Source organism: Phoxinus phoxinus, assembly GCF_949152265.1.
Source record: "Phoxinus phoxinus genome assembly, chromosome: 19".
NCBI classification, from domain to species: Eukaryota; Metazoa; Chordata; class Actinopteri; order Cypriniformes; family Leuciscidae; genus Phoxinus; species Phoxinus phoxinus.
The window spans coordinates 27,218,468-27,238,847 of NC_136894.1; the positions used below are offsets into that span (position 1 = coordinate 27,218,468).

The 20,380-nt window shown below is 39.0% G+C and overlaps 1 protein-coding gene across 5 annotated transcripts in view; it reads left to right on the forward strand.

Annotated features, from left to right (window-relative positions):
- khdrbs3 (KH domain containing, RNA binding, signal transduction associated 3) overlaps positions 1-20,380 on the forward strand; it is a 138,382-nt gene that overhangs the window by 19,651 nt on the left and 98,351 nt on the right. The window lies entirely within an intron of this gene.

The following is a 20,380-nucleotide window of genomic DNA, read 5'->3' on the forward strand; positions in this document are numbered from 1 at the left end:
ATTAAGCATGGACATTGATAATTTTTTTTTCCTTGGAGCATTTCATTAGAGTAATTTCATGGTCCTTTCTTGTCTCACAACTTGCAAATATGAAGTTTTTAGACCGATGTTACAGCCTCTTGCTAGAATCAAAGTCCACCTGCGGTCAATAATTGTATCCCTTAAAACTCATCTTTGATCACCAAAATTACATATTTAAATGTTTTCTTCCTGTAAAAAAAAATAGTCATGCCTTTAAATAGCTTGAGTGTTTATCTACACCCTTGCTTCATTTATACGCAGATTTATGAATATGCAAATTAGCCTCGCCTCAACTCAATCACAAGATTCACCTGGCCAACTTTACTTAAGTTACTGTAGTAAACGCTGCACAATGGTATCGCTCTACAACGTCAGACACATGACAGTAATTAATATAATTAGTCTTTTGCTTCACTATGTTATCAATTAGCTAATAATGTGTTACTAATGTTGCACAAATCAGCATCCTCAACTTCAGTGGAGAAAGGCATATAGTTCATCATAACATCGTAATATACATCATACATAATTCACCGGCTTCAAATCTACCTGGTTTTTCAAATCAACTGAAAAATATACAAGCATAACCTGGCTTCTCTTGAGGCCACATTTACACATAGCCGGGTATTTAGAGAAACGAATATTTCCCCCCCTCCGTTTTCAATAATAACATCGTGCACACAACCCGCATAAATACGCCGTCGAGCGCCTTTATAACTATGCCAAACCTATGGGCGGCAGTGTAGGGAGAAGGATAAAGCCATGCAAGCCAATCAGAATCCTCAGAATCGACAAGAGAGAACCTAAAACCCCGTTTCTCCCAGTTGACACGACAACATATAACCGGCGTTTTCAGAAATCTCCACTTTGGCCGGAGTTTTTAGAAATAATCGTTTTCTGGGATAAAAACGGCGTTTTCGTGTACATGACAGGCCAAAACGCAGAGAAATATCTGCGTTTTCCCATCGTGTAAACGGGGCCTGAGACTCCCCAGCTTTGCAGCAGTTAATGATATGCTAAAGCCCGCCCCCCTCGTGACGTGATTGGTTACATGGTAGTTTGTGCCGTAAGAGTCAGCGTTGATTTCAAACCACATTTTTGTTTCTCTGGACTTTTAAGGAGAAAATACTCAGCAATGGTGTTGACTCTGAATTTGCACATGGTATGTCTTAAAGCATATTAAAAACACCCAAAAACACCAAAAACACCAGCACAGGGGGTCTTTAAACTTCAGTATTCAATTGCTTCCCATAAATGTTCACAAACTCTCTGTGTGGCGCTTTTCATGTGTTTAAGATTATATAACTGCTGTTTATTTTTTCTTTTATTGTTATATTTATTTAATATCGTTGGAGCAAACAGTGTGGAAAACGTGACTTATTATTAAGTCTATCTGATTCTAATTGGCAACAGAGGTGGAAATGATGGACAAACTTTCTGAATTTAGTAAATGCATAAATATTGATATGGCCAGCACCGTATAAATATTTAAATGTAACGGCAAGCGCTGTGCAGCGACCCTGCTGCGGTGGGGAAAATATTGAGTGTTGGTTGTGTGTGTATAGTTACTTGTTTAGTTTGCAAGATGGTAGTTGTATCAAATGTTCTCTGTGTTAGTTGCTGATAGAAACAGGAGATGGCTGTGATAGGAAACGGAGAAAGTGTGTGTGTGTGTGTGTTGTCTTTGTTCTCCCTTCAGTAGAATCAGATAAGGGTTTCAGAGAGGCGATACAAAAGCCATTCGAGCTCATTTTACACATCCAGACACATGAGCCCAATCCGCAGCGAGACACAAACACTCAGGAAGATTGAGTGTCCGGCCTCAGCCGAAGAACGGATCAAAGAATCAGTCCCGCATCTCAGACAGAGAGAAAGAAACGAGGGCCAGACGGATGAGCGTGAACGTTGTTTTGTAGCTGTGGAGAGATTGAAGGAAAAGGAAGGACGAAAAGGGGGGGAAAAAATGACAAATCAGCTCCACGGGTGAACTCATTATGAGAAATCAACGAGGCACAGAAATGCTCTTTTATCAAACTCTGACGCCTATAAACAGGACAACAACCCACTGAGATAATGCTGTAATGAGAGGTGTGTGCGAGTGAGAGAGTGTTTATGTTGCAACCCTAATAGTCTGTTCTTTGAAAAATAACACTTAGAGTCCACCAACGGTTGCCACAGTCCCTTCTAAACACAATGTGGGCTAATGCTTTAAAGAATGAATGCAGTTGAATGTTTTTAGTTGTATGGATTATTAGTCAGTGTTTTCAATGCACAGTGTAGATGAAAAGCTCTTTTGAGACGGGGTCAGTCACTGATTCACTACGGTTGTGAAGGCATTTCTGAGCAAAGCTAATCCGTCTAATTGATTTAGCTTGTTTATTCAGACATGGATCCAAGCAAATCGCATAAGATTTATTCTTTGTAAAATTAGATTGCTTGCGCTAATTTGCTCTTAAAACTTGAAGATTTGTGTAATGCAGCAGGTCTGAAAACACATAATTGATTTTGAACTGAACGTTTTAGGGAGTTTAAACAATAGAACTTTTGATGAATGTGTTGTATTAAAAACTGTATATGATTTGCCTTATATATGTTGTATTGATACACTACCATTCAAAAGTGAGGGGTCAGTAAGATCAGTAAGTAAAAAAATCCCAGAATTTACTCACCATCAAGCCATACAAGTTGTATATTACTTTCTTCTTTCAGCCAAACACAATCGGAGTTATTTAAAAAAATATCCTGGCTCTTCCAAGCTTTATAATGGGAGTGAATGGTTTTGAAGCCCAAAAAAGAGAGAGTCGAGCTCCGGTGTATGGCGTATTCTGGTGAGAAGTAACGAACGTCATACGCTGGAACTCGACTCTCTCGTGAACTCGCGGACAGCGGTTACCGGAAGCCAGAGATTTTAGTCTATAAGATATGGATATTTTTTCTTACAAAAACGCAATGCTTCACTTCACTTCAGAAGGCCCACTGGAGCCGTATGGATTACTTTTATGATGGATGGATGTGCTTTTTTGGGCTTCAAAAAATGATTTACTCCATTTACTCCCATTATAAAGCTTGGAAGAGCCAGGATATTTTTTAATATAAAAAACATTGCGCCCATTTGTGCGCCCATGGGTGTGCTGGTCTGAAAACGGGGGGTGTTCAGGCGCATTGTTGGCACGTTGCTATTTTGAGGCAACAGAAATAGACTGCGCCATTGACCAACAAAAACCTGGTCTAAAGTCAAAGGCGCAATATATATATTTTTTGTTATATAAAGAGCGCGTTAGTAATGTGTGCCCATTGGCGGGTCCACAACGCGTGTACACTCTGCTTATTAAACACACAAACATGCCAAATATTTAAAATAAAATGATTACAATTTAAAAGATTATTATTGTGTACATAAAAATGTGGTGGAATCTGTTTTTTTCCCGTAGATTGTCCGCACGAGCAGTTCCGTTTGCGCTCTGGAAATGCGTTCGGTCTTTCCACTATCAAATTTCATCATGTAAATAGTGTATCCGCCATGGCGTGAGCACAACTGCCATTTAAAAGGAATGAGAGATGAGACTCTGATTGGTTTAACGCACGTAAATCCCAAACATTAACCCATTACTCATTAAGAGAATAGGGACAACCCTTTTAGGGTATAGTGCATATGAAGACTTACAACTAGCAAAAGTGGATTCGGACACGCCCTAAGTGAACTTGAGCCCTACGCTTTAGACCATGCGCTTAGATCGTTAAAATAGGGCCCATAATGTTACAAAACAATGAAAGAGTCCTGGACAAAATGTATCATGGTTTCCACAAAAATATTGAGAAGCAAAAACGGTTTTCAACATTAATAAGAACCATTATTAATAATTGAGCGCCAAAACAGCATCTTAGAATGATTTCTGAAGGATCATGTGATGCTGTGGTTGAGCCACAGTTTCCATTCTTTGTGCTTAATATCTGTGGTGCAAAAGTACTGCGTTTTAAAGCACAATTTTATGACAAGAAAAAGATGTGCAGAGTTGGAATCCAAATCTGGTTTGGATAATGCACTCAAACTCAGTGTGAAATGCTTGCACGAACTGCCACACTGACTAAATAAAGACTGACCGCATCCCAAGTTCTAGTTACTCCACCAAACTCCCAACGCCATCCGGAAAGCGCTTTCAGGCTGTTGACTTTCTTAAGATTTCTCACATTCATTTGTGCATTCGCAGCAGGGGAGCGCAGGCACCTCCAGAACGCACACAGCTGCAGCTCTAGCAGGAATACTATTTCCTCGCGTGTATAGAAGACGTTCAACCGGAATCCCAGTGGCGTCCATCAAACAAACCTCACTGTCGTTCGGCAAATATTACCCAAGCTGTTTATCCAGGCTTTCCCCGCCTAGAATAAACAAGCACTGATTAATTAATGACAAACACACACAGAGATGAGATGCAAACAAACACAAATGCATACCCACAGAATGAACAGACGTGCACAGCCTCTTGTGTAGTTTAGATCAGCGTGCTGCACTCCTGTCTCGGTCTAATTTAAATTGGCATACTTTGAAACAGCTGGGTACAGCTCTGTCAACCACACACAAATAACAAACACCCATCCCCATAGACGGATGAATTATCATATTTATGGTGTCTTGTGACCCCGTGAGCTCTGTAATAAGGAGCCCTGATTCTGATCGGATGGGTATTTGATGCGCAGATGATGTAAGTCTAAGTGTGTGGAGATTTGAGAAGAAAAGAAAACACATGGGGGTTGTGAATTTGCATGCGTGTATGTGTTTGTATGCATTGCGCCGAAGCATATTGATGTTCATCTTGCACTTGTCTCTCTGATAGATTAAGGATATTTTCTCTTATGATAAAGGTTCAGTGATCACCCAGCTAACAGGGAACATTCTCAAAAATTTGGCTACCGTTCTGGCAAGGTTCTCCCAAAGTTATGTGTATATAACAAACGTTCATCCTGTAATGTTTGTTTAAAGTGATCTGGTCTTTAACTCTTTCCCCGCCACTGACAGAATTTTTCCGTCATTTATGATTCAATGCCATTTGCGATACACCATTGACGATTTTCCGGAAATCCATGCTTTCACTGTTATACGGTAGGGACGCTATACGCATGCATCCCCTAAAGGGACATGTGGTGGGAAAAAAATTAGATGGGAGAAAAAATTATAAGTCAATGCTTTGCGCTTTCTCGCAAATGTTTTCTGTTCCCTCGCTCGCAAAACATTTTGCGTTCCCCCTTAGAAACTTTGCGTTGTCTCGCAAAACCTTTTGAGCTCTTTGCGAGCGAATGCTAAGTCTCTCGGGGGAACGCAAAACATTTGCGAGAGAACGCAAAAGCATTGACAAAAACTTTTTCTTCCATCTCATATTTTTTCCCTCACCATGTCCCTTTAGGGGCTCCATACTATTACTCATCTTCTGAATGTGTACAGAATCTCTGGATCAAAACACAGATGAAAAAGAATGAGCTTGTATGAGCTTTTTTAATGAAGCTCTGTTATTTCTTTTGATATATTGCATGTTCAGATATATGCCATGAAATTTAAAAAAATGCTAAAATCATAAAAAATGCTGCTGGTGACTGGAAGCTTAAAAAAAAAAAACGCTGGTGGGGAAAGATAATAATATTTCGCTCAAAAACATTCCTTATCGTTCATGGAACGATTCAAGAGTAACATTCCCATTGTTTGCAAAATGATAAAATGGATTGTTCCCTTAATGTTCGCATAACCAAGAAAGAATGTTTTGAAAACATTTAAATAATTAACATAAAGTAATGTGAACGTTAGGGAAACGTTCTTAAGGTCCTTGCACACTGAGTCCGAAATTCTCGTCAGAAATTTTAATTCAGAGCCAGAGTAACATGACTGAAACCAGCAGAAACGGACAAGGAGAGAGGCGGTAAATTTGAAAGGCTGCATTGCACGGTACTTCATAATTCAGGATCATACAGTATACTTATGCCGAGCAACAGGAGAAATGCTAAAATTGAATTTAAAAACTGAGGGTAAATAACGGGATAGCTTTACCCAGGTGCAAAGAGCTAATGAAAGGGACTCTGAAGTTGCCTGCTTTCTTCTCGACAGGTAAGTCAATGTTACGGTCTAAATTACAAACTTTTTTTGGTTGTGTAATTCATTATACAGGCAGCATAACAGTGGAACATGTATAGTTAAACTTGAGGAAGGGCTATTGTTGTCATAGCTTCTTGGTACATAACGGCTACCGTAGTTGCAACACGCATTTGAAAAAGCGAGGCGCTAGAGAGCACTATTCGTTTGAATGCAGAATGCAATTTCACCGCTAGATGGAAGAAATTCCTACACAATGTACCTTTAAAAAAAAGTTGTCTGTTTTACGCATCCGTAGCAAGCATTTTAAAAGGTGTTTTGACAATTCAGAGCCACAGAATGATGAATACGAAAAAACGCAAACGTAAATTTCGGACTCCGTGTGCAAGGACCTTTAGACTTTTGTTAGTTGGATAGCATTAAAACATACTAGGAGAGCCACAATCTCTCCAGTATTATAGTCATTACTACGTTGACTAATGCTTATTGTTTTCCCAGTAGCAGGAAAGTAGCGCTGGGCTTTGAGCAAGACACATGCTATTAAACAGTGACATTTCCAACACAACTGACTGTGTGTCACTGTCTAAAGCATTTCCGATATGGCCGCCACCCAGCTGTGATAGGAAGGACGATCCATCAGCGGAAAAGCGTTCTGTCTTTGTGAGGCAGTATTGAGTGAAAGCACAGTTGGATGGGATTCTCTCCTTCCTCGTCTGAGCTATTGATTCGCCTCAGGTGAATTTATGGTGACATTCCTGTAGTTTGCACAAAGGGAAAAGCATTGTTGTCTTTGTGGAAATCAATCACCAAACTGAACAGCTCGTCAATAGGCAAGAGTGACCTGTTTGGCTTGGATTTGAGGATGTCAAAAGTTTTAAAGTGTACACACAGACCTTCTTTAAAAAGAACCATACTCAGATCACTCTCAGTGGACTACTCAAGTGAGTGAACGGGAAAAAAGAAGTGAGTGAAAAAGGTCTAAGTGGCCCTGTCCCAAATGGCAGACTTCATATGCACTTACGGTCTCGTGGACTTACAATTGCCGCAGTGTGCGCATGATTGCACAGTCCATGACACTGTGGAATGTCCCATTTGTCATTTTAGGTTTCAGAAGGGAGCTTGTGAGCGCCCCCTTTATGACCGATATGCGCCCTAGGAATGCACACTTTTGCTGAGCCTTCACGAGGGCGAGCTCCGCGGCAGATTTCTACCTGACAGTCAAAGGGCCGTTATTTCCCGAAAGTGCGGACTAAGAGGAAGACACTGAGGGGTTAGGGTTCCATTTGGGACAGGGCCAGTCTTTACACTCATACTGTCCCTGGCCTTGCAAGTGGGTAATACATTTATTTATTTATTGTATTGTTACTATTTAAATTTAATTTTCATTGATTTATTTCTATTTCTGATCTTATTTATTTCCATTTAGGGCTATTACATTTTTTGCATTTAATCTATTTTTATTTATTTGTATTTATTAAAGCTGCAGTCTGCAGTTTTTCATCTTTGTCGCCATCTCTGGTCGAAATCTGCAATTGCAGTGATTTGCGGAATTATCAACTTTACACGGGGTGTGGCTCGGCACGGCACAGCGCAGATGAATCCAATGTTTTGAGGAGAATGTGCGGCTGTCAATCACTGCGCCGGTGTGGATACTGTTATTCGGAATCACAGATTCTACTTTTTGGAAGTATGACCAACATAATATTTTTTTACCGGAAAATGTCATCTGAATAAGTAACATCCACTTTTGTTCTGACCTACTAAGGGAAAAAAGCATTGCAGTAAATTGCGCTGATTAAATCTAACGATCGCGTATCACGTATGTCAAACCGTGCAAATTCTACTTTGTTCTCAAATTGTTAATGTTAACAACATCAGCATTGCGTGACTACATTCAATGCCCTTCCGATATTATCCTTGTTTTCGCATGGGTCGGTTGCCGTCCAAGCCCAAAGTCTTTTGCATTTTACAACGGGTGAATCTCCAGTTGTCACTGCTTGTCGTTGGAACCTTTCTGGATCCGCCATCAGTTTAATTATATCAAGTGATGTGAAAAAAGGCTATAAATCTCCACCTCCAACATCCTCACACGCTATATAGCCCACTAGCCGAGACACCTTCTTTATGTGTACAGATGTGACGTAATGACGCAAACACATGCTCGAATTTCCCGCGGAAATCCACCAGTACCACTGGAATTAAAAACAGTATAACAAGCTTACTGTTTTGAATCAAGCTAAGGCAAGCAGATAGTTTTGAACACTGGCTAGTTTTGTACTTGCTCAATTTTATTTTGAATAATATTTAGCCCCAAAAAGTTACGGACTGGAGCTTTATTTAATTAATTACTATTATTTATTTTATTGTGTTTTTAATAAATTACATTATTATTTACATTTAATTTATATTATTTCTTGTATTATTTATATTTGTTTATATTTATCTTGTCTATTTCTCCCTAGATATAACTGTCTAATCTCTTTCTGTGCATGTCATCATTAGGCTACCTTTGATTTAACATTTGCCTTTATAGGGTGACGTATAAAGTGAACATGGAACGCTTTGCGTTCAGAATGCATGTTGTAAGCGAACCCTGCGCAGATTTAAAATGAACTGTACAGAGAAGGCATCCCAAGATGGTTTGAGTCGCTGTTCAGTTCAGTTCACTTCTAGTGTTCATGTATGTCATATATGTCAAAATTCATTCAAATTGCTTTCAGACTCTCACACACCCATTGTAGTCACTAAACCAACATCTGTCGCAGGAATGCTACTGTGCCATGCTAGTGGATTTTAAAGTGGATCAAACTCTGCAGCTTCGCTCATGTTCTGTATTCCACTAAAAGCATGATATTGATGAGTGGCTTGGATTACCCTTGTGTTTGAGCTTTTAGGTTAAAATTATTACATTGCCTCCCACAGACTCTACACATGTAATGAATAAAAGAGGATTTCTGTTTGTCTCCCCAGAACAATAAGGACATTTCGGGATTCAATACTAATCATATTAATTGCCAGTAAAGTTATTGTTTAATGCCAGTAGTGCAACAAGATGCATTTTTTTTTGCACCGTCTTTATTCAACCCCTAATTATTTTAATTCTCGCGAACAGATTTTGTCAGATGGTGTGTGGTTTGAGTTGTTGACGTCCCCGGGATGTGATGGTTTACTTTTGTAGAAGACAGTGTGCAATGTTTGGCATGACACATTTGTGCCGTCTGCAGTCGAGAACTTCCACTTCTTTTATTAGAACAGCAGCTATTATCAACTCATGAGATTCCGTCGCAACCTGAACCTTTTGTCATTCATTCATCAGAGAAACACTCTATTTCTATTTAAAAGAATAGCAAGGTTTGTTTTCCAAGCATGTTTAACAAGGCTTCATTTGTTGCTAAAAATACATCTATTATTCAGAAGCTTTATTCAATTTTAAAGGGGTCGTAACATGAGAAATTAAATTTGCCTTGATCTTTTGACATATAAAGAGGTCTTTGTACCATTAAAACATCCTGCAAGTTTTGTAGCTTAAAGCTACACTGTGTAATTTTTTAAGTTGATTCTTAGCAAAAAACACTTTGTTCTTTCAAAATGATATGTGCTCATTAATGTATAATTACTTCTACCAACTAATCAAATATTCTCGTAAGCGTAGAATCTGCTATTTATAATACATACGGGTGAGCTGCTCGAATGGCGGAAGCCATGTTGCGCCTCCATCTTGAAAATACATTAGCCAAAGAGGGACATACCTGGAAATTCAAGCTTCGCCTTTCGCGTTTTTCCACTCAGTGGCATCGTGACTATTGTGAGGGCGAGATTACTCGCGACTGCCGGCAGATGTGAAATAATACGGCCACTGTAGGAGTTAAAACGCCCTCGGAGTGGGAGGGGCTAGAAAGTAATATTCCGTTGGTAGTCATATACAATTTCACCGCTAGATGGGAGTAATTCCTACACAGTGTAGCTTTAAACATCCTCTTCATTATAAACAAAGCATTTATTTAATCAAGCTCTAAAAACGGCTCATTTGGATATTGCAGGATCTGTGATGTTACATGGGCAAATACATTTGCATATGACTGCATCCAGCAAGACATCGATGAATAGTTTTACATCATCGCACCATAGGCCCCGCCCACTGCCGTTCAGTCGCTTACTGGCTGACATTTGCGCACAGTAGATGTGAGTGTCGTGTTGCATCAAAAGCAAATGGAACCTGATTATAATAACTTGCGCTGTCTACACTGGATCCAGTATACAGATGCGAGTTCAGTTTCTGACGCACTGCACGTGTTTGAGTCTGTCAACAAGAGGACAAATGGAAGCGGCAAGGAAAGTTCGCTCTGGTGCGTCCTTTAAACCGCTCATTTCTGTAGCGACTTCAGAGAGATACCACCATCAAGAACAAGTTGATGGTTATTTTTAATAGTGTCACGGATCGCGTCAAAGGATTATATGTTTGTTCTGAGATTTTGACAGCAGATTTTGTAAACGAGGCACAGTGTAATGGAGAGTTCGCAAAGAAACTTTTGACAGATGAAACAGCCGACTGTATTTAATCTGACAGCAGCTACCAAACCATAAGAAAACGATTTCATAATGCTTTGCCTAAATAAATAGGTAAATGTTTTACTATATATGGAAAATGTTTTCAAAACGCTTACCCATGTGCAATAGCAAGTGGGCGTTGATACTGTTTCCGATGCAATGACGTTAGAAAAAAATGGATCCTTTAAAACGGATCATTTCAGTCAGAGGGTCAGAATGAAGGTTACAAATAATCGTTTTTCCACATATATATTTGTGGAGGGCAAAGCGGGATTTTCAGAATCATTACTCCAGGCTTCAGTGTCACATGATCCTTCAGAAATCATTCTAATATGCTGATTTGATGCTTGTTTTTTTAGTTTTTTTAATCGTACATGGTCTGGTTAGGCTGGAGCTTTGTATTCTGAACTTTGTGCGCAAAAGAGCAAGGAAAATCTTTTTTTTTTACAGTCAATTTCATGATTACTTCTGTTCTGTCATTGTTTGATTGGTTGTCTGATTGGTAATAACTGGTGGTTATTTATTTATTTATTTATTTCATCAGTGTTTTCATCATTGGTACTGGGATTGTAAAACAAATCTTCGGAATAATTTTTATATGATTGTTCAAAGCAGAAAAGATTTTCCAATTTCATATCCCTAGAGTTTGGTGATTCTCAACTGGTTTTGCTTTAGGATCCAGATTTGACATTAAAAAACAATAATCTAAGGCACCAAAATTGCTTATTGCACAAAAAGGATAAAACAAATCCTTAAAACCAGACGATGAAGTATTGTTTTATAATAATAAACTATGAGCATGAACTTTGCTTCATTATATTTTATTATTTGCATTTAGCATCCTTTCCCCCCCATTGTCAACGACCCTATCAGAACCCGGGACCTACTTTTGGGCCACAACCCAACAGTTGTGAACCACATGGCTTATGTTTTACAGATACTGTGTGTTAAAATAAGAGGATATAAAACAGAGGGCCAGAGAGATAAATGGGACATAAAACCTGCGATGTTCCAGTGCTGTTCTTTAAACACATTACTCACTTGGCAGGCGCTTTGCCTCACAGTTAGAAAGCTGCTCCAGTGCCCAGAGGCCTGTGGGTTTAACTCCCCAGATTGGCAGAAAAAAAAACTAAAAAACAACAAGAGGGAATCAGGCAGGTCTGAGCCATACTACTATGATTGAGCCATGTATACGGTTACTTAAACCTGACCATTCACACCTCAAAAGTAAGATTTATGCGTTTAAACGTGCAATATGAAAGGATAACAGATATAAATGGGATTGTTCTGCTATATAAGGATTATCTCTCATCATGACTGCACAACATTCCAATCAACCAATCAGTTTTGAGGAAGAAATTTATAGTTGATATCAAATTTAGGCTTACAACCAGGGTTAGGTGCTTCTACATCAGTGTTATTCACCATAATTTACCTCTGATAGTAGGAATAAGTTATGGGTTGAGTTAGGTTTAGGCACAGGGATAGGATTAGGGCTACAGTAGATTTTTTGTCAGGAATGTTGTTCCAGGATCAACAAAATATGTTGGTCCAGGAACATGTCTGACTTGTCAAAATCACAGTGTCCCTATGACTGCTGATGAGTTTGGTTTAATCTTATGTTTTCTCATCACAGACCTTTAGCATTTGTGTGCTTTTTTAAAGCCTATCCACAGAAATGTGGATATTAAAGCTTTTTAGTGAATGACATGAATATCTCAGTTGTTTTTAGCCTTTAGATTAACCATTGTAAGACACAGGCAGACTTATCTCAGACACATCTAAATGGATCTAAATATATAATTGGAGCCTCCTACGCAGTCTCAAAGAAATACATCGATCAATCCGTTATTCATTAAATTTCACATGAGAGATTTACAGCCACTCGAGTCTCTGGGAAAACACTTAAAAACGGATATGCTTTACCAAAAATGCACTTCGATGATATCATATAACAATGCTGATACCTGAATTACCTTGATATATAGCACAGCACTTAAAGGGTCCTATGTTTTTTCACTTTTCAACTTTAGTTAGTCTGTAATCATAAAAATGTTTACCATATTAATTTACCATGGTGTTTACATGATTCTCCAAGGTACATGCCTCGGTCTAAAACTATGGTTTACTATGGTACCATGTCTAAAATATAGTATTTAAATATACAGGTTATTTGTTGTTATGCTAGTTAAAGAGTTAGTGAACTGGCTGGTACTTTTATTGATGAACGCAATGTGCATGTGTGTATCGTAACAGCCACACACTCTCTTTTCAAATAAATCAGTGACTGTCTCAGAGTTTTCATCATGACTCACTCACAAATATGTTTAGACAGATTGACGAAATGAATGCAATTGAAGGCTTTATTGCTTCGTGTCCAAAGTGAGAGACTTGTATCAACAGTGCTAACATGGCTTAGCTTGACAACTTCCCCTCAGTGATCTAATTCACGTCAACGCTACTATAGCCCCATGTAATGAAATTGAAAGATTGAGAATCTCTTTTTTTTGTGCTCTTTGTCAGAAATAAATCCAGGCGATTTCACTGGAAGATTAGTGCCAGTTTGATGGTTCAGATTAGCAGTGACAGCTCTGTTGTGTCGGCTAGTTTCTTCAACAGACTCCGGTAATAACAGGATTGGGGCACGTCTGAGCCGGATAAAACATTTACCCCAAGGTTTGGAGACTGAGTGAGTCTACAGGTTTCTGTCGGTAATACAAACACAGATGTTAGCATTAATTTGATACTAGCTAGAATTTGGGTAGAATAGAGATGTCAAGAGAACTTTCTTGTGTTTTCTCAGGTTGTCTACCGCACAGTTTGTGGAACCTTTTAGTTAAGTTGAATCTGGCTTTTGGCAGATTAAGCAGTGTATTGTCAGTGCCAGTGGGTATTAACCACATGTCTGTTTATAGCAGTTTTTGGTGATTTTCTCTTTGACTGCCAGTTCCACACAGGAGACATGTCAGGAAACCCAGCAGGAGAAATAACTGTCAGCTCATGGGTTTTGACTGTAGATCTGATGATAAAAGATATTAAAAAAGTCTTATTTCGGATCCAATCTCCTGAAGACATCATCTCAGTGGGCTTCCTAATATCATGCAGAATAAATATTTTAGGTTGTTTTTTTGAGAATAGTGTTAGAGTACAATTGTTTTGCTCTTTTCTGAAACTTAGTGTGCTACCTTGCTGGCTACTTCCTACATACACAACATTTGTGCATACAAATGCAAACAAATTGGGTCAAATAGTCCATTTAATATCATATTTATCTATTTTAAAATGCCATTACTTGAATTATTTATTCAAATAAACAATTTAATGAAGCATATTTATAATCTGATATACACTATCATTCAAAAGTTTTGGGTCGGTAAGATTTATTAAAGTTTTTGAAAGCATCATTACTATCCTTCAGAAATCATTCTAATATGCTGATTTGCTGCTTAAGAAATATTTCTCATCATTGTTGAAAACAATTGTGCTGCTTAAAATTTTTGTGGAAACTGTAATATTTTTTTCAGGATTCTTTGATAAATACAAAGGTCAAAAGAACAGCATTTGTTTGAAATTGAAGTCTTAACTGTCACTTTTTTATCAGTTATGCATATCATTTAGCCAAGTATTTAGCCAAAATAAGGTCGCTTTGAAGCATAATTATGTTGTCTACACTTTAGAACAGCGGCAGGAGCAAATTTGTTGCCACAAAACGTTACCTTTGTCACTAGGATTTGGAACAGAGTCGTAGATTTTCATCAACTATGAATGCGCCCGAGGCTCATAGACAGCTTAAAACATCCCGCTGTGCGTAAGCGACTGAGTTAAAGAGCAAACACTCTTATATGACAGTGCAATGTCGAGATGGGTTTACACCATTAATATGACACTTCAATTTACTATCTGCCAGTCTGTGTGTATCATGACAATGACACAAACAAGCAATCACAGACTTGCTTTGAATTTCAATGTGCCTTCAAAGGTAATTTTTAGAACACTGCAGATGAACACAGTCTCATCAGCTATGTGACACATTTATGAGTGAAATGGGATATTAAAACGAGGAATAATGTAGGAAAGGACTTGATTTTAATAATCGGGAATTGATTGAATTGTGGAAAGTGCGGATTATCAAAAAGAATATGTCACAAACTACATAAGGCCCTATCATACACCCGGCGGAATGCAGCGCCAAGCGCGACGCAAGTGTTTTTGTCAAGTTTCAGCCTGACACAGTTATGATATTCACGTCCTGTAAAACGTATTGTTCACGTTGTTTAAATAGCAAATGCATTTGCGCGCCCATGGGTGTGCTGGTCTGAAAACGAGGCGCGTTGCTATTTTGAGGCGACTGAAATAGACTGCACCATTGACCAACAAAAACCTGGTCTAAAGTCAATGGCACAAAATTGTTTTTGTTATTTTCAGAGCGTATTAGTAATGTGATGGTCTGCTTTGCATGCTTTAACCTCGCGCACAAGCTGATCCGTTTCCTGTCTGGAGACGCGTTCAGTCTTTCCACTATCAACTTCTGCCATGTAAATAGCAATCCGCCATGGCGGGAGCGCAACTGGCTTTTAAAGGGAATGAGAGATGAGACTCTGGTTGGTTTATTTCACGTTACGCCTAAAACACCCATTACTCATTATGAGATTTGGGACAACCCTTTAAGGCCATGCGCGTGTGCCGACCATTTTTTCCCGTCGTTAAACTAGCATAAGTGGATTCGGACACGCCATAAGTCCACTTGCGCCGTGAGCTTTAGACCATGCACTGAGATCGTTAAAATAGGGCCTATTGTGTCTAAATATCTATTTGGTGAATCATTTACTGTAAGATCAGGAACATTCATTCAAGTAAATACGGTCAGTTTTGATTCAATGTTGACTTTGCCTCCACACTTAGGGGTTGTTGAGTGCATCCGTGAGTGTGTGTGTGTTTCTGAACCTCTTCAGTCACCAGCATGTGGTCAATAAGGACGTCTCTACATCAGCCCAGCTGGCTGGATGATCCAGCTTTCATCTCAATATCCTGCTCTCCTCAAGCTCCTCCAGGGATCTCAGCACAATGCCTCATTATCCGGAGAGAGATCATCCGCTGCCTGGGTACATGTCGCCTCTCACCAGCTCCAGTCAGGGTTAGGAAAGGAGATCTCCCTCTCCAAATTAAACATGGCTCCCGTAATGTAAGATCTCCAATAAAAGATGCCGAGCTAAGCAGCTTCCACAGGATTTGGGCTGAAATCAGTTAATTACTTTGTGATATGGCGAATCTTAAGCCTGTGTAATTGGAGGCCCCCGCAGCAGACAGAAAGAGAGACCGATAGAGCCTCAGGTTAGGCTTTTTACAGCGTGGCACAATGCCGGCACACAGAGGCATATTGTCCACGTCCGTCTTTGTTCCAGACACACACACACACACACACACACACACACACACACACACACACACACACACACACACACACACACACACACACACACACACACACACACACACACACACACACACACACACACACACACACACACACACATTGGTAACTCATAAAAGTAACCAATTTGGAATGCTCTAAATGGGCAGTAACTTCATACTCAAGCAAAGCCAGAGATAGTATAAAACACTTAATGATTTCGAGCTAAAGAAGCCCAATTTATGATACAATGTTTTGCCGGATTTTGTTGTTGATTAGAAAGCGTATTATTGACGTAAAACTGAGATTTTGGTATTTCCCTTCTCAAGTAATTATCTGCTATACTACATGCCTGTATCCTACACAGAAAAGCTGCCCTGGGATGTTATCTAGATGGCCGGCGAGTGAACTGACTTGCCTTAAAGGGATAGTTCACCCATCATTTTTAATTCTGTCAGTAATTACTCACCCTCATCCAAATACGTAAGACTTTCATTCATGTTCAGAACACAAATGAAGATCTTTTTGATGAAGTCTGAGTTTTCTGTCCCTCCGCTGACACTTTGACGCTTCAAAAAGTTCATAAAGAGTTCATAAAAGTAATCCATATGAATTGAGAGGTTTAATCCAAAAATTCAGAAGAGGCACAATCGCTTTATTTATAAATGTAGGCTTTTATATATAAACATTCATCAGCTCACACATTAGTTGTGGTAAACGGAAGCTCAAGCATGTTCGCTTGAGTGCAAGAACCAATGAGGTTCATTCTCGTGTTACGCAGCACGTTTGAGCTTCAGTAAGAACCAATGAGATTCATTCTTGTGTTACACAGCAAGTTTGAGCTTCAGTAAGAACCAATGAGGTTCATTCTCGTGTTACGCAGCACGTTTGATCTTCAGCAAGAACCAATGAGATCCATTCTCGTGTTACGCAGCACGTTTGAGCTTCAGTAAGAACCAATGAGGTTCATTCTCGTGTTACGCAGTACGTTTGAGCTTTAGTAAGAACCAATGAGGTTCATTCTCGCACATCAAGCAGGTTCGGTTGAGCTTCTGTTTATATTTGCTGGTCAAAGTTTAAATGTGAATAAAGGCCTAAATTAAATCTGTTCATCATATAAAGCGATTGAGTCTCTTCAGAATATTTGGACTAAATCGCTCAATTCATATGGATTAGTTTTACGATCTCTTTATGAACTGTTTGAAGCGTCAAAAGTGTCAGTTGCGTTACAGCTGTCAATGGAGGGACAGAAATCTCTCATTTAATCAAAAAGATTTTCATTTGTGTTCCGAAGATGAATGAAATGCTTATGGGTTTGGAACGAAATGAGGGTAAATGACAGAATTTTCATTTTTGGGTGAACTAAACCTTGAAAGGTACATAATGAAGACTTTGACTCATAACTGATATCAACAGAGTTTGGTGCCTAGCTAATGATACAGTGCTGTGATATAATATAATATAATATAATATAATATAATATAATATAATATAATATAATATTATACTTTTCAGTATTGAATGAATTGTAATCATATTTGAAATCAACAGTTTTCATTGTTTGCCAAATTGGGTGATATTTTCCCCCCTCTCAGATCAGTGTAGTGCATTCTGGGATTGAACGTTTCCTTTATAGAGAAAGCAATGCTGCCAACAAAATGGGACACTGCTAATGTTATGTATTCTGTGATTAAAACAAGTTAATTAAAAATGTTTAATGCAAAACATTTGAGGCACATTTTAAGGAGCACATTTATGTTTAATTGCAACTGAATATTAAAACAATAGATTGTCAAAATTATTGCATTGCTGTATGGTTTTAATTTAGAGAATGCAAGGGAGATGAGACAGGCATTTTAAGAGCATTTGATCTTTTCATGCTAGACTAATTTAATCCTAGATAATACCATACTTAAATGTTTTTTTTTTAAACACAAATCATGCAATTTGTGTCTGTAATGCTGTAGAAACAAGTAATAAGAACCTAAAGTGTACCATTTTCATGTAACGTGCCAGGCTGCTCACTAGGGTTTGGAACAGAGCTACAGTCACTTTCCTTTTATCCCCGTTGATTTTGTCATTGGCAGGGTTCCTGCTCGTGTCTCACTGGTGTCCCTGGTTAGTGGTGGCTTCCAGGGAATTGAATACACGCTGTGTGTGTGTTCATGTTCCAATGCAGCAGTCTTGACAGTCTCCATGTCTCAGCACCTCTGTGCTAATTTAACCACTCACAGACGCAGAGCGGGGGAACAGGGACCCACATGTGAGCCCTGTTCATTAAAAAAAAAAATTCTGTAGTTTCTTTCCTCCCTCTAATAAATTAGACAAGATGAACCCAAGAGGAATTTGAGCGTTCTTGGAAAGGCACCGTGACTCTGGCTCGCTTTGGCGTATCGGATGTCCTCGCCTTTTCAAACCTTGTTTTTATGGGTATAGTGCATTTTTACTAAAGATAAGCTATACACTAAAAGCACTGTATACGGACAGACGACTGTACGATTGGAAAGGATCCAATTTCTAAAACATCCTTTTTTGTTAATTTGTTTTTTGGCAGCAGCTTTCTGAACTAAACTCTTGGCTTTTCCAATGGACCGGTACACTTCTCTCAACCTTGTTTTCTAGGCGGAGTGTCAGAATTCAAAGGATTGTTGTTACTTTGTATGTGTGTTCAAATGCATTGTATTTGATCTTATTTTCATGGGGCATCAAAAGCTTTTTGTAAACCTAGTAAGAGTGTTTGAAGTCTGCAGCCTACATCCTCAACTACTTTCTAAGGCTATGTTTTACACGGAAACGATCTGAAGAGAAAACGCAAAAGTAGCGTTGCGTTATCACTTTTTATTCTACATTTAGACGAGCATTATGGGGGGGAAATCTCCGTGTATATGTTGACGCAAAAGTGTGTGAAATTCGATGTAGTGTGCACTCCAGGCGGCTCGGTGGCAATGTGGAGCACTGAAAGTGAAAGAGACGCTGACTAGGGGTGTAACGGTACGCAAAAATCACGGTTCGGTACATACCTCGGTTTTAAAGTCACGGTTCGGTTCATTTTCGGTACAGTAAGGGAAAGAAATGCAAAACATTAAACTGCTGGTTGTTTACTATAAACTTTTTTTAAACAATTTGTTTACACTTTTTTTAAACACACTTTTTTTATAAAATATAGGCTAATAAATAGAAAATATATAAAATAAAAAAAGAATAAGAAATAAAATACTGCTGCAAACTAAGTTCTCCACTAAATAAAATACTCTCAAACCAATATTGGCCATGACGCTAGCTAGCGAGAGGCTGGGCTAAAGCGAGCGTGCCGTGTATGTGGTGATCTTTATTTATGCGATATTTATGTCCGAGCCCGACCCGAGTTAAAATCCTTTTTTTTTTCTCATACTAATGACACATGTACGTTTGTTTGTGTGGAAAGCCCGCTTTTAACTGAAAGGCATTCGGAAATGTCCACAGATGAGCGCATCAGCGCGCACGGAGCTACAAGCGCTCTTAACACAGGCGCGTGTGCACGTGTTTCGTTGTCACAGCAACATAAACAAATTTCCGCACACAGGAAGACAGATGTAATGGTAATATTTTACATGTATTTGAATCACAAAAACGATTAATCAGATTTAATCAGTGCAACGCGGAGACTTCCGACACTTAATATGTTCGTGTGGAAACTCGGAATTGACCTATGTTCCGCACACAAAACTAGCCTAATTTACGTGACAGATTGCATTCGGTACACATGTGCACCGTACCGAAAGTCCTGTACCGAAACGGTCCGGTACGAATACACGTACCGTTACACCCCTAACGCTGACACAGTTTTTCATGTTTAATACGGTAAAGCTGCTGCTTTAACCCTCGGTGCTCTTCGCGTGTCGCTCAAAAATGACAGAATTTGTAAAAAATTTTGTCAATGAAATTAATGCTATATTTTAGTTTGATAAAGTTTTGTTATTTTCCTGTACTGGCGCATGTAAACGTGTACGCGACGCCTTCACTGTCTAGCAGACTTTTGCGTTTTTACCGGTTTTACCCTTTAGACGGGAACGCGATGGTGGAGCGTTTTTAAGATTTCCACTCTGGAGGGTGGTTTCACTTTTTTGCGTTTTTAAGCCCCAAAAACGCCGTCGCCGTGTAAAAGAAAGGCACATCCGATAAAATATTTTTACGTTTTCACCCGCGAGCGTTCTCGTGTAAACAGGGCCTAAGGCAACATCCTAACTGGATGGAATCACTGACTGATCTGAAACGCCCTACATATGCGGCAACACACACTTAACATTTCTCATTGATGAACATGTTAAGTTACACAGAAACACTGA